The following is a 14,769-nucleotide window of genomic DNA, read 5'->3' as shown; positions in this document are numbered from 1 at the left end:
TGATAGACCACATTCCTATTCATGGGTCACGGTGTTCTGTCAGACAGATTAGTGGTAATTTATTGGATGTGTCCAGCTTTTTGATATCACAGCCAGTATCTTCCTGTCTCGATGTGCATCTTCTCAGTAGATTTCTAGAGGCAGAATTATTGGGTCCTTTAAAATATTGCAACAAACTGACCTCCAGGAAGGCTGTTCTGAGTCCTCGTCCCACCAACAGTGTTTGAAAATCCCCATTTCCACACTTCTTTTCTAACTGTGATATTAGCAATGTTTAAAAAATTTTCCCTAGTTGGATGAGTGCAAAATGATCTCTTGCCTTCTATCCCGTTCTTCCTGGAGCTCCTACTTTCCTTTTTTCTCCCACGTGTGCTCTGGCTGTTCAGAGCATCCCAGCAAGGCAAGCCATTCCACATGTGCTCAGCAGCCCGAGGAAACACTGGGAGCTGTGTGGGGAGAATGTGGGAGTTGGGTGTTCAGGTGGACCATAGTGGGAGGAGTCTCGGAAAACTCCACCCCTTGTGGCAGCGGGGTAGGGGGGCTTGGAGGGGGTAGATTTGGGTGTCCAGGAGGGTGGGTGCACAGCAGGGCTGGGAGTCACAACACCTCTCCCCACTTTAGCTCCACACTTACTCTATGAGGCTCTGCCTCACCAGTTCCACGGGAAGCAGAGCCCGCTCCATGCATTGGCTGTGCGACCTTGGAGAAGTCACCTCATTTCTCTGAACTGTGGTTTCCTGCCCTATAAAATGGGGACAGTAGCCCTTCCCATGCCTTCCCTGCAGTTCTTGCCAAACTCAGTCCTGGATTTGAAAGAGCTGTATAAGCCGGAAGGTTCATGCACAGGGAGGGATGTTTTGGAAGCGCTTGAAAAGCAGGAGTGTTTGGCCCTGCGGTCTGTGCTTATCCAAACAAGGCAGGCTTTTCCCAGGCAAGGCTGGTCCTTGTCTTCCCACCTCTCTGTTTCTCAGTCCCCAGGGACAGGCATAAGGGAAACGGGACCTGCAGTGGCAGGGACTCCTTGCCAAACTCTGCAGAAGGCTAGAAGGCTGCCTTCTTTACAGCGGTGACCAGTGCTCGAAAATGAGTGTCACGCAGGTTGATGGTGAGGGTGGGGACGCCCCATATTGACAGTGGACCCGGCCGCGATGTGGAGAGACCTTCTTGTTTCCAACAGTCTTTGGCTATCAGCGGGAGGGACCATTAGGGACGCCTCCTCCAACCTTTTCATTGTATAGAAGTGAAACACCGAGGTCCAGAGAGGGGAAGGGACAAAGGTCTGGGTTTCAAAGCCCTCTGAAGTCATGAAAGGTTATTCACAGAAAAGTCCAGACTGAATCCTGGGATCCCGACTCCCACTGCAGGGAAACCTGTCCATTTATAACTTTCTTTTGTCACATGGGAACTGCTTGTAACTATGGAGATTTGAAAGACACCAAAGAAGTTAAATTGTTCGTCCCAACATTGTTGATGTTTTATACATTCCCAAAGGCTCTCACAGCCAGCAGCCCGGTAGGGAGGGTTTATGCTCCCATTTTACAGATAAGGAAACTGAAGTCTGCAGAGGGTGGTAGGTCTTTTCCTCCAGGACACATGCTGATAAAGGGTCAGCTGCCTGCCCGATCCCCCACTGCCACCTCCATTATGCTGTCCTCGCTGGGGTCGAGTGGCAACAGTCTGGGAGCACATCTCCATCCCTGCATGGCTGTGTTAGGGCCCTCCACTGCGGTTTCAGGTGCATGGTGTGTTAGGGCCCTCCACTGCGGTTTCAGGGCATCTCAGTGGGAAACCTCTTCTCTGAGGACAGGATGTTGCTTGGTGGTGTTGCTGGCAAGGACCCCTCTCGATTTAAATCTCTCAGCCCAGCTGACTCCTCTGTGTGCCCAAGGGCTTTGGCACCCCTCTCCCAGTGTCTGGGCTGCATCGCTGGTGGGCAGGCTCTGGACACTCTCCAGGGGCTAACAGCTTTTCATGAGTGCGAGGGAAACTGCATTCCTTTTATGAAATTGGCTGATCAGCAGCGTCAAGCTCTTCTGTTCCGAACTGGTACACTGGAAAGATGATCAAATGAAGGCAGTCCTGAGGTTGGAGAGGGCTGGGGTTGGGGAGAAGCTTAATCCCAGAAGATTATTACACTGGGACTGGAAGGGGTGCAGGGCTGAGAGCCATCCCACCTCGGGGCTGGCCGCTCCTGTGTCTGGAGAGGCATCCTACTCGTGTATGGTACCCAGAGGCTGCCTGGGACTTGGATCGATCGGATGGGGCCCGTCTCCAGATCTCACTTTGCCAAGCAAGGGCTGTGTGGGCCCAGACAGTTTCCTTCACCTTGTTGACTTGGGTATATGGGATCTAGAGCTGCTGCTGAGACAGACAAGGCTCCCTAGTGAACACCGGTGGCTGAAAAGATAGAGCTTGCATCGGCCCTGCCCTCTCTGCAGCCAAGATTTAAATGCGTTGAGAAAGGGAAGAATTTGGTATCAAGCAAGCTAATCTCTAGGCCCAGCTCTGCTAGGCAAGGGCTGTGTGGCCACGAGCAGTACACTTCATCTCAGTGAGATCTTCGTGTAAACGGGGATATTTATCCCGACCTCACAGGGGCTCGGCGATGAGAGAGTTAGAACGAGGGAATGAAAGACCTCTGCAGAGTAAGTGCTCATTCAGTGGACGTCCTCTCCTCCACTGATGCCTGCGACAAACTCTAGGAATGCGTATCCCTTCACTCAAAGGATAATAATGTGGCCTGCGCTGTGCCAGGGTGTATGATGGGCATGGGCCCTGGGCTGTGGAGGGCCAGGGAGAAGTGGACGTGGCCTTGGGGTCAGTGGTGTCAGGACTCCTTTGCTGGGTTCTGGCTGCTCATTGGAATCACCGGGAATTTTTTTTTTTTTTAATACGTCGGGTTCCCCCTCCGCCCCCACTTTGAACAGCTTTCCTGGGATATAATTTGTACACCATACAGTTCATCCATTGTTAGTCCACAGTTCAGTTATTCTCAGTAAACTTCATATTTTCAGATACGGTTATGTGGCTGTCGCCGCAACTCAGTGTTCGAACCCGCCCATCCCTCCACAAATTCCCTTGTGCGCGTCTCTAGTTAGACCCACCCTTGTGCGGTCTCTAGTTAGACCCACCCCCGGCCCGGGTTCGTTTGCTTGCTCCCTCCTTTTGCCCGTTTTGGAAATTCCATATAAATAGAATTATATAACATGGACTTTTCTGTGTCTCGCTTCTTTTATTTCCCATAATGTTTTTGACGTTAACCTGTATCAGTAGTTTGTTTCTTCATTCAGCCGAGTAGTGTTGCCCCATGGGGACAGGCACATTTTAAAATCACCAGGGAGCTCTTTAAAAGCCGGATCCTCGGGTCAGCCCCCAGAACAGTATCGGATGACCTCGGGCATTAGACCCTGTGCGAGCTCCCCAGGTGGTTTCAATGAGCCCTCAATGTCAATGTAGTTCCCAGTCTGCCCGGTCAGGAGTTCAGGGTGGGAAATGGCACCCTCTCGTGGCGGGGGCCAGGGCTGTCAGAGCAGCCCCGGTCTACAGGCCACGTGACCGCCCTTGGTGGATGCTGTGACCGGGACACTGGTGCGGCAGGGTGGAGAAGGTGGAGAGTGGCCTGGGCCCGGCGCCTGGGCTCTGCCAGGTGGAAGACAGTGGTGGGGGCGGGTGATGAAGATGGAGGGTGCTGCTGAGTGGGTGCTCCACAGGGCCCCGGATGGAGAGGGATGAGCAGACAGATGGCCCGTGGGCTTGGAGGAAGTGGAGCTCTGGAAGTCTCTGGGAAGCTTGAGGGAGCTGGAAGGGTGGGAGGCGTGGTCAGAACTGAAGGAAGGACATCGGGATTGAGGGGCCCGGCCCTGGGTCTGGGGGAACGGCTGAAGTGGAGTGGAGGTAGAGGTCACTGGAACTGGGGACGAGGAGGTGAGAGACCAGAGGGCTGCGGGACATCCCCGTGGGCGTGGCAGGCACAGGATGGAGGCAGGGCTTGGGGTGGAGATGAAGGCAGTGAGCATGGCTGCCCGGGGAACCAGCAGACAGCAGCCGGGAGGTAATCGGGCCTCTCCCCTCGAAGTTCCTGCTCCTGTGGTCTACAAAACCGTCATCACCAAGTTATTCTTTAGTTTCCCAGTTCAGTGACGCGGCTAGCCAGCTAAGCACCGTGGACGAATTAGTCTCTCCAGACTTCCGTTTCCCCTTCTATGAGATAAGGGAGCAGGTCCAGTAGACTTCAGTGATCTCTCTGAGCTCAGAGAATTTGTGAGGAGGGCCTAGGGAGGTCTGGTCTTTGACCCCATTCCTGCCACTCCCAGGGGTGCACACACGAGAATGACTCCGCCTCTTTGTGCCTCAATTTCTTCATCTTGAAAATGGGGCTAATAACAGCACCTAACTCTTCGGGTGGTGGTGAGGATGAACTGTGTCTAGAAACTTTGGAGTGCTGAGGGATGTGCCTGGCTCATAAGCAGCACCAAGCAAAGATGGCTGTTATTTTTCTGATCATCTCGAATCTGGCTCTGTAGGCTGCGGCTGCCCTCCGCCCCCCTCAGGAGCCCAGCTGTGTGGCTGTGCGGCTCCCATCCTGCTCGCCCTCCAGGCAGGCTCTGAGACTCCCTGCCCCGCTGCTGGTCCTCAGTGATCTCAGCACTTCCGGGGCTGACCTTTCCATACCAGAGACCTCCCCCGAGGGTTGGGATCCTCTGAGGCCCTTGATCTGCCCCGAAAGGGCACCATCTGCAGAGCTCCTCCTGCTGAAAGCACCAGCCCTTTCAGCCCTCCACAGCCCCCGCCGGGCCCTTGGAAGCCTTCCGGGCTTGCCAAATCCCTGGCTGCCCCACCCAAGGGGTCTCTCCGGTCACCTCCTCTAAAGGTGGTTTTTCTTACGGAGCAGTCACCGGAAGGAGGGACACTCCTGCAGCGAAAGACAGGAACCTCGTGCTTGCATCTAATTCAGGAACCAGGCTTAATAGGCATCTGCTGCCCTTAGTGGGAATGAACTCGTTGGCCTGGCTGGAGAGCCCCTCCGTGCTCCCCCTGAGGCCTCCTCCTCTGTCACCCTCAGTCCCTTCCCCCTCTACTGCAGCCACACCTCCATGCTGGCTTCTCTCTGCGGGAACATCCTCCCCCACACCTGTCCAGCCTTCCTCCCCAGGCAGGATGACACGTGCTCTCTCCGTGCTCCCCACACCTCCCTCCACCGCAGGCTGCCCTCTGTACCTGCTCCTTGCCCAGGGCGGCGCAATCGCCATCTCTTCTTTGCCCAGCACCCAGCGCCATTGGCCCCAGAGCCCCTGCGGATGAGAGCCAGGCTGAGCTCTCTCCCCTCACCCGGCACGCTGCCTGACACGAGGCCAAACGCTCAGCAGGGATTTCAGTCCATGACTCTATAATCCAGGGGCCAGCTTCTTGGGGGCAAATGCAGTGATTTTCTTTCCTGTGGCCCTCAGTCTGCCTGCACCAGGATGGTGAGATGGGATGGGAGCGATGCAGGGAGACCCCTGCCCCTAGCTTGTCACAGGGGCGGTCGGAAAGGGAGGAGCTGGCATAGTCAGCAAGTCCCACACCCACAGAATGCAGCCAAGCCATTTCTGTCGTTTCTCAGCTGGGTCTTTTTTTGGATGTGGCATTGTTCCGTGGTGGAGAGTTCTCCCAGAGAGCTCACTGGAACGTTTGGGGCCAGCCCCTGGAACCAGCAGCGGCCAGGGATCCGCCTCGTGGTCACTTCTGGGTGGCATCGATACTGGGCATTGGAATGCACACATTGTAGTTTGAGTCATTTTTCTTGGCTGTGTCATCCTGCGATGTTCATTCTGAGTGCTCGGCACTTCGGAGTGCTATCTCACCAGGGTCGGGTAATCGCATCCTCTAAGGTACTGTCCTGGACCAGCAGCATCATGTCACTGTCGCTGTCACCTAGAAAAGCTGATTGGAGCGCTCCCCCACCCCCCACCAGCCACCCTGAATCAGACCCTCTGGGGTGGGGCCCAGGCTGCTGGAGTTTTCGAACTCCTGTCTTGGAGGAAGGACTGCCTGCAGCTGAGGCCGCTGTGCTCCTAAGCCTGCGTTATCTGAGAAATGGGCCAGGCATGCTGGAAGGCCTGCAGCACCTCTGCTCTCTGTCCTTGGCCTCCCTCCAGGCTGCAGGGTCACTTGGGCCGCCCACACAGCTGCAGATCTTCCATCATTAGGAGGCAGGAGGGGACTCCTGACAGACCGGATTCTAATCCTGATGGTCCTAGGGCCCCATCCTGTGCCCCCACTTTTATCTGAAAACTTGCTAATGCTTTTAGATGATGGGCTGTCTGCCCCTAGGCAAGAGACATCCTCTCCCTCTCAGGGCCCTTACCTCCAGCTCCAGGAAGGCGCTGGCTTGCGGGCCAGCCAGCAGGGACGGCTCCAAATCCTCCTGCCCACACCGACACAGCTGTTGGTGGCAGCCTCTTCGGCATCTGGGGGGTCCATTATTTCCCAGGGTGTGTGTATATAATAGGATTTTTGTACAATTTTAGTAGCTGCCTGTTTATGTTATTATCTACCAGGGGAGAAAGATGACGACCTCATCAAAACCACCCTTCATTGACGTTATTGTTGAGAATGGAAACCTCATTTAAAAAGTAAGGCTCTCTAGGGGGCCTGGGTGGCTCAGTCGTTAAGAGTCTGCCTTCTGCTCAGGTCATGATCTCAGGGCCCTGGGATCAAGCCCTGCATTGGGCTCCTCGCTCGATGGGGAGCCAGCTTCTCCCTCTCCCACTCTGCCAGCTTATGTTCCCTCTCTCCCTGTGTCTCTCTCTGTCAAATAAATAAAATTTTAAAAAATCTTAAAAAAAAAAAAAAAAAGAGGCTGTTCAAAGGAAAAAAACTAATCTCAGAAGCACCTGGGTGGTGAAATTACCTCTAAGGGGGGACAGGAGGAACTAAAACTTGGTGACCACCGGGATGGATGAAACCCGTCCAGCTGCTTGTTCATTTAACAGACAGTAGGGGGTGAGGGGTGGAGGGTAGGACTGGCTTTGCTGGTAATCACAGGTTTTTCCTCAGGGCCTGGTCCAGGGCAGATATTTAATAGGAGAAGGTCAAGGTCAAGGACTGAACTTGAAGACCTTCAAGTTTCTGAGGCTGAAGCTCCATGGGACAGACTCTAGGGTTCAAGGGACACTTGTTCCTTCCTGTGAGTGTCCTCAGGGACAGTGTAGCCTGCCAGTAGGTGTTCTGCCCTGCCTATCCCTGCGGAGCAGGGAGACCCCATGTGCGTGAGAACCATCCCCAGTCGGGGCCTGTGGTTTGTAGGGCTCCTGCCATCCCGGTGGTGGTGGTCTATCCCCCCTAGGAAGGATGCTTCCTCCCTAACACTCCATACCAGGTTCCCAGAGCTGAGCACCCTTCTACCACACTGACCCCGACACTTACAAGAAAGGAGTTGCCTGGACCCTGCTTCGAGAGCACAGGAGGCTTGGCTGTGGGAACAGGGTTCATCCCGGGCTGGGGAGAAGGCCAGCCAGTCTTTCAGCTCACCTGGGCTCTGAGAGCAGATAGAGCACAGCGGGATAAACACCACAGGGATCCTTGGAGCACAGGGGTGAGTGAGGGCCCAGAAGGAGATCCTAGAGGTGTCGGGGTGAGGGATCCTGCGATCCACAGCGACCTCAGAGCGCTCACCGGGGACACTCCCTAGAGCCGCCTACATAGCCCCTGGGCTTGGTTCCCAAAGCATGACTCTAGCCCCATGAAGCAGAACCTTTGGGGTGGGAAAATGGAATTATAACATCTTCTCTGCCATTTAGGGGGTCGTGGGGGGTCTGCACACAGGTGATGACTTTCAGTTACCCTGCACAGGGCGAGCGCTGTTTTGTAGACTCAGGAAAGATGAAGTCACTTTGCCAAGGGCTTACAGCCATGAGGTGGCGGGCAGAGGTGTAAACCCAGGTTTGTGCCTGCCCTTGTGAAGAGGAGGCCACCAGCCAGGGCCAGAATCCCCACCCCAACCCGCACCCCAGAACCAAGGAGGTAGATATGTAGGCCGAACCAACTCATGTCTCAAGGAGAGCTCCTTGTGGTTCCCTGCAATTTTTGCCATGGGATTCCACATTAAATTTTTATTATTTTCTCAGATTCTGAACTGTCCTTCCATACCTGCTCTGGCTGAAGTATCGCAGGATGCTTTGTTTCAGCTGGGCCTCTTGGCTGACAGGGCCTCTTGGAGTGTGCAAGTCCCCAGAGCTATTCTGGTACCTTCTGGCTGTAGCCACCACCCCCCCCACTCAAGGTCTACCTGCCAGGGTTGGATAGTGCCAGGGCAGCAGGGGTCAAGGACTAGAGATGGAAGATGTGTGGAACCTTCAGGAAATAACAAATAGCTAGTGGGTCGTGGGAGAAGTGAAGAATGGTGAAGGCCCCACATGCCTCTAGGTCTGGACTTGAACATCAGCAGTAGGGAGCCATGGAAGGCTTTTAAGCAGGGAGTAAGAGATGGTAACAATCTTCAGCTGACCAGAGTCTGGGAAACCAGCCAGGACGTTACTGTAGTAACTCAAAAGAAAACTAATAAGATTGTAGTTATGTTCTTACAGAAAAATGTCAAGTTCTCTTTGTTTTCATTTTTTTGCTTCTTTATTTAAAAATACTCATCTATTGTTTTCTAACTGTGATATTGGTATGTACTCAGCACAGAAAATTTGGAAAACCCAGAAGAACAAAAAAGGAAGGTTAACAATCGGCTGTAACCTAGCCCCTGAAAGCCTATGTCTGTACAGTTTTCTCAGTGCATATGAGTGAATACGTATCAACAAATATATGTTCTTCCTATTAGAATAGCTTCTTTACTTTAGCGGTCCAGTGGCAATGTTTTTCTGGTCCAGCAGGAATTCTCCATCACTGTGACTCACAACAGCCTGTTCCCTGGGTCTGGTGACCTCACAAGCTACCCTGCCTTTGCCACAGTCTTGTGTGTCTGGGATGACTTCCCCCCAGTCCTTTTCATCCTATGGTCTGTTCCCTTCCTTCCTATCTTCCCAGAGTTCTGCAAATATTCTACCCACTGACAGTCTTCTTCGTTACTTTCCAGAGCTCTTTCAGGTATTTTTCTTAAGAAATCTTTGCCGTGGGGCCCCTGGGTGGCTCAGTCATTAGGCGTCTGCCTTTAGCTCAGGTCCTGGTCTTAGGGTACTGGGATCGAGCCCCACATCGGGCTCCCTGCTCAGTGGGGAGCCTGCTTCCTCCTCTCCCACTCCCCCAGCTTGTGTTCCCTCTCACCCTGTGTCTCTCTCTGTCAAATAAATAAATAAATCTTTAAAAAAAAAAAAAGGAATCTTTGCCGTTTTGAGGAATTTGGGACAGGACAGGAGGTAGAGGTATATTCTCTGTCGAAGTTTCTTCCAATAGCTGTTGAAAAAATTCTACCCTATGGCAGTGCTGGACATACTCAAGGAGGCTTTTGCTATGGAGCGTGGAGATGGTTGCCAGTCTCTCCTGATTACAAACAACAATGCAGGAAACTCATACTTGTATTTTTGTGTGAACATCTCCGATTAGTTTCTGACGATCAGTTCCTAGAAATAGCGTGAGCGCATTTTGGAACCTTTTGTACTCATTGCCAAATTGGCCTCCAGAAAGATCATACCAATTTGGAGTTGCATAGGGATATGACAGCACTCATTGCCAACATTATATATTATGCTTTTTTGATCCTCAGCAATCGCTATTTTAATTTGCATTTCTTTGATTACTACTAAGATGGAATTTCTTTTTTTACGAGGAATCTTTCTCATTTCTGTTTCTCCTTTTGTAAATTGGCTGTTCGTATAATTGGCACATGTTCTTATTGGAGTGTTCTTTTTCTTACTGATTTATAAGAGCTCTTTATAAGGTAAGGATTTGTCGCATTGGTTGCAGGTATCTTCTCGTGTTTCGTGTGACATTCACTTGTGTTTTTTATGTTACTTGACAATATTGAAAACTTTCATATTTTATATAGGCAAATTCATCAAGACCTTTTTTTTTTTTTTTTCATTTTTCATTTTGGGCTTGGCATGCTCTTCTCATCCTTCCAGTTTTTGTAAATATTCACTTATATTTTCCTCTAGTACTTTTATTACTTCAGTTTTCAGTTTATCTGGAATTTCAGCATACAGCCTAACATATCAAAACTATTTCTCCTGCCCCCATAGTCACTCCGTAATTCTTCCAGCATTTCATTAATGTATCTTTCCCTCACTCATTTAAAATGCCTATGCTGGGGGGCACCTGGGTGGCTCAGTAGGTTAAATGTCGGCTCAGGTCATGATCCCGGGGTCCTGGGATGGAGCCCCATGTTGGGCTCCCTGCTCTTTGGGGAGCCTGCTTCTCTCTCTCCCTCTGCCACTCCCCCTGCTTGTGCTCTCCCACTCTCTCTCTCTCTCAAATAAATTAGTAAAATATTTTTTAAAATGCCTATGTTGGACAGAGGGTTGGGTTAATGGGAGATAGGTATTAAGGAGGCCATTATTGTGTTGTAAGTGAAGAATCACTAAATTCCACTCCTGAAACTAATATTACACTGTTTATTAAGTAATTGGATTTCAAATAAAAACTTGAAAAAATGAAAAGTAAAGTTAGCCTATGCTAACTTTTATCTTTAGACAATAATACACTACATTTTTTTTTAATACTTGAGACCAGTTCTGTATGATAGAAATGTAATACAAACCACAACCGTGATTTTAAATTTTCTAGTAGCCATATTTTAAAAAGGAAAAAAAGATACAGGTAAAGTTTATTTTCGTAATTTATTTTATTGAAGGCAACATATCCAAAATATTACCATTTCAACATGTGACACTAGCCATGTCAAGTTCTCGGGAACCAATATGGCAAGTGGCCACCATATTGGACCGGTGCAGCATAGGACCGTTCTTACATTCTCATTTTATTTTGTCCCATTGATCTCTTTACTCTGGAATTGGCGTCCCCATGTTTGAAATATTATTCATGTGGAATACAATTTCATATGTGGCCCTTCTGTCTTTTGTCACAATGCCTTTATATTCACCAATTTAATTTTTAGACGTTTCCAAAAATGCAATAGGTGTTTTTATTTGAATTTTAGTGACTCCAGAATTAATTTGGGGGACATTTGACATGTTTATAATACTGAGTCACTCCATTCCTGAACAAAGAACTTCTCTCCATTCAACATTTTTAATTAGGTCCTCAGTGAACTTTTGTACTTTTTTTTTTTTTTTTTTTACACAGATCCTTTCCATTTCATGTCAGGCTTATTTTCAAGTATTCCACATTTATTACTGCTTTAGGGAAATGGGGTCTATTTTCCTTAATATTAAGTTGTTACTGCTGGAATAGAGGAAAACTGTCAATCAGTGTATATACATATTTTGACTGGCCATATTGAATTCTTATCACTTCTGGTAGTGTTTCCTCACTTAATTCCGTTGGGTTTTCTAGGTAGACAACAATACCATCTGGAACGAGAATAAAGTTGCTTTCTGTTTTCCAGTGTTACAGCATCTGTATCTTCATGATTTTTCATTGATGTGGTACCACAGAGTGGTTAGAACAGAATGACTGCCAGAATCAGGAATCTCTGATTCTAGCTGGGCTCCTTTCCAACAGTGTGACCTTGGGCAGAACATGTAACTTTTCCTTGTGTCTCATAATGGGGCCATACTCATATGACCTCGGCTGTTGTAGTAAAATAATTAATACATATAAGGTACTTAGGACTTGGAGCAGTGACCGAAAAAGCACCCAATATATATTAGCTATTAGTATTGTTATTATTATTGCCTTATTCACTAAATGTCTTAGAGTTATATTTAAAAACAGTGATGATAGTGGATATTCTTGTCTTGTTCTTGACTTTAATGAGAATGTTGTTCTTTTTTTTTTAAGATTTTGTTTATTTATTTGACAGAGATTACAAGTAGGCAGAGAGGCAGGCAGAGAGAGAAGGGAAAGCAGGCTCCCCACTGAACAGAGAGCCCAGTGTGGGGCTCGATTCCAGGACCCTGGGATCATGACCTGAGCCAAAGGCAGAGGCTTAACTCACTGAGCCACCCAGGTGCCCAAGAATGTTGTTCTTAAAGGATGACGTCTGTTAGGAGAACAGACATCCCTCATCACGTTAAAGGATTTTTTAGTTCTATTTATTCAGTGTTTGACCAGATATACATGCTGAAGAAATCAGATATCTTTTTAGAATCTCTATCAATAGCTATGCATTTTTTTTCTTTTCTCTATTAGTGTGACAAGTTTAGAGTCCCCAGTTTCCTTGTGTTCATTCGGTAATGCATTCATTCACGTGACATACATTTATGGAGTGCCTGCCATGTGCTGGGTACTGTTCCAGGCACTGTGACACATTGGCAAATGAAACAAAATCCTTGCCCTCAAGGAGCTTGTATTCTAATGTGGGGAGACAGATGATAGAAACAATAAGCAAATAAATCCATAATATGTTAGGAAATTATAAGTGCTAGGGAGAAAAATGGAGGGTAAAGGGGGTAGGATATACTAGGATATACTAGGTGGGGTGGGGTGAGGCCAAGGGGAGTCTCAAAGATAAGATGACATTAGAGCAAACCCCTGAAGGCTGTGAACAGCAAGTCATAGGATACCTGTGAGACAAGCATTCCAGACAGAAAGAACAACATATGCAAAGGTCCTGTTGCTAGTGGTGCTGGAGCCACATCACAGAAACCATTATGGCTGGGACAAATTGGGTGAGAGGGTGTTGAGCTGGGTTTTACAGGAAGAGGAAGCCGATTGCCAGCCCATACCAGACATTTGTGAGGACTTTGGCTTATACTTTGAGTCAGTTGAGAATCTACTGGGTATTTTGTTTTGTTTTGCATTTATTGGGGAAAATTTCACATAACATAAAATCCACCATTTTAACCATTTTAAAATGTACAATTAAATGGTTTTTGGTATGTACACAATGACGTGAACTGTAACTCTTGTATAATTCCAAATGAAATCCCATATCCATTAACATTTGTTTCCCCCTTGTCCCAGCCCAACAGCTGCATATCTGCTTTCTAGATCTAGGATTGGCCTATAAAAGACATTGCATAGAAATGGGATTCTGGGGGTGGAAGTTAGAGGAAATGGGTGAAAATGATAAAAGGGCACAAACTTCCAGTTATAAGATAAATGAATTCTGGGGATATAATGTACAGCCTGGTGACTATAGTTAACAATACTGTATTGTATGTTTGAAAGTTGCTAAAGAGAGTAGGTCTTTGAAATTCTCATTACAAAGCAAAAAATTATAACTATGTGAGACGAACTTGCAGTGGTGATCATTTTGCAAAGTACACATATGTCAAATCATTCTGTTGTATATGTTAAACTTACACAATATAATTACTTATACAAAGGTGTATAAGTCAATAAGTCTGTTGTATCTCAATAAAACTAAAAAAAGAATCATAAAATATGTGGCATTTTGTGTCTAACTTATTTGTATATGTTCAAATAAGTTAGGAGGAATGCCTGTTAAATCTTTTGTCCCATTTTCAACTGCATTATTTGTTCTTTTGCTATTGAGTTATAAGGGTTCTTTATATATTTTGGATACTAAACCCATCAGATATGATTTGCAGATAGTTTCTCCCATCCTATGGGGTGTCTTTGCACTTTCTTACTGGGTTGTTTGTACCCATTTTTGGGTGAAGTCCCATTTATGGATTTTTATCCTTTGTTTCTTGTGCTTTGGTGTCATATTTAAGAAACCATGGTCTGATCCAAGGTCATGAAGACTTAAAGCTATCTTTTTTCTTCTAAGAGTGTTAATAGTTTAAGCTCTTACATTTAGGTCTTTGGTCCATTTTGAGTTAATTTTTGTATATGGTGTGAGGTAGGGGTCCACCTGCATTGTTTTGTATGAGGCTATCCAGTTATCGTAGCACTGCTTGTTGAAGAGACTATTACTTCTCCATTCAGCGGGCTTGGCCTCCTTACTGGTAATCAGTTGGTCATAGTAGTATGGATTTATCTGTGGATTACTGGAGAGTTTTTACTTATTTTTTTTAAAGATTTTATTTATTTATTTATTTGACAGAGAGAGACACAGCGAGAGAGGGAACTCAGGCAGGGGGAATGGGAAAGGGAGAAACAGGCTTCCCGCCAAGCAGGGAGCCCAATGTGGGGCTCGATCCCAGGACCCTGGGATCATGACCTGAGCCGGAGGCAGACCCTTAACCCACTGAGCCACCCAGGTGCCCCTACTGGAGAATTTTTAAAAAGAAAGATTTGAACTCTTATATTTTAAGACGATCAACCTGGCTGCTGAGTGGAAGGTGATGACTTAGACAAGATAATGAACACCAATCAGATTCTGAGTCATTTTTGATGGTAGAACTGACAAAGTAGATTTCTTGATGGAATGTATTCGTGATGTGAAAAAAAGTGAGGCACGGAGAGCAGTGCCACATTTTCCATATGAGCAACTAGAAGGGTTGAATTACTACTTAGGAAACTGGGGAAGAATGTGGAGGAGCAAGTTTTAGGGAGGGGATTCAATACTTAGTTTAGATATGCCTACTGGGTCTCCAGATGGAGAAATCGACTAGGTAGTTGGATAAATGGATGTGGAATTCACAGTTACATTAAACCATGTTAGTATTCCTGAAATAAACCTGTCTTTGTTGTGCTGCATTATTCTTTTAAACAATTTAATTATTTCAGTTTTTTTCTGTAAGTGCATGTGATAATAGCTTATATTTTACTCTGATCTTGCCACCTCTGATCAGTGTAGTTGATGGAGTTATTCTG

General features: G+C 47.7%; 1 protein-coding gene across 2 annotated transcripts in view; it reads left to right on the top strand.

The window, feature by feature from the left end:
* Positions 1-14,769, top strand: part of LOC111145857 (gamma-aminobutyric acid type B receptor subunit 2) — a 341,149-nt gene that overhangs the window by 136,308 nt on the left and 190,072 nt on the right. The gene's annotated exons all lie outside the window — the stretch shown is intronic.

Source organism: Enhydra lutris, unplaced genomic scaffold, assembly GCF_002288905.1.
Source record: "Enhydra lutris kenyoni isolate GAN:26980312 unplaced genomic scaffold, ASM228890v2 scaffoldscaffold13, whole genome shotgun sequence".
NCBI classification, from domain to species: Eukaryota; Metazoa; Chordata; class Mammalia; order Carnivora; family Mustelidae; genus Enhydra; species Enhydra lutris.
This window is presented reverse-complemented; position numbering and strand designations above follow the sequence as displayed.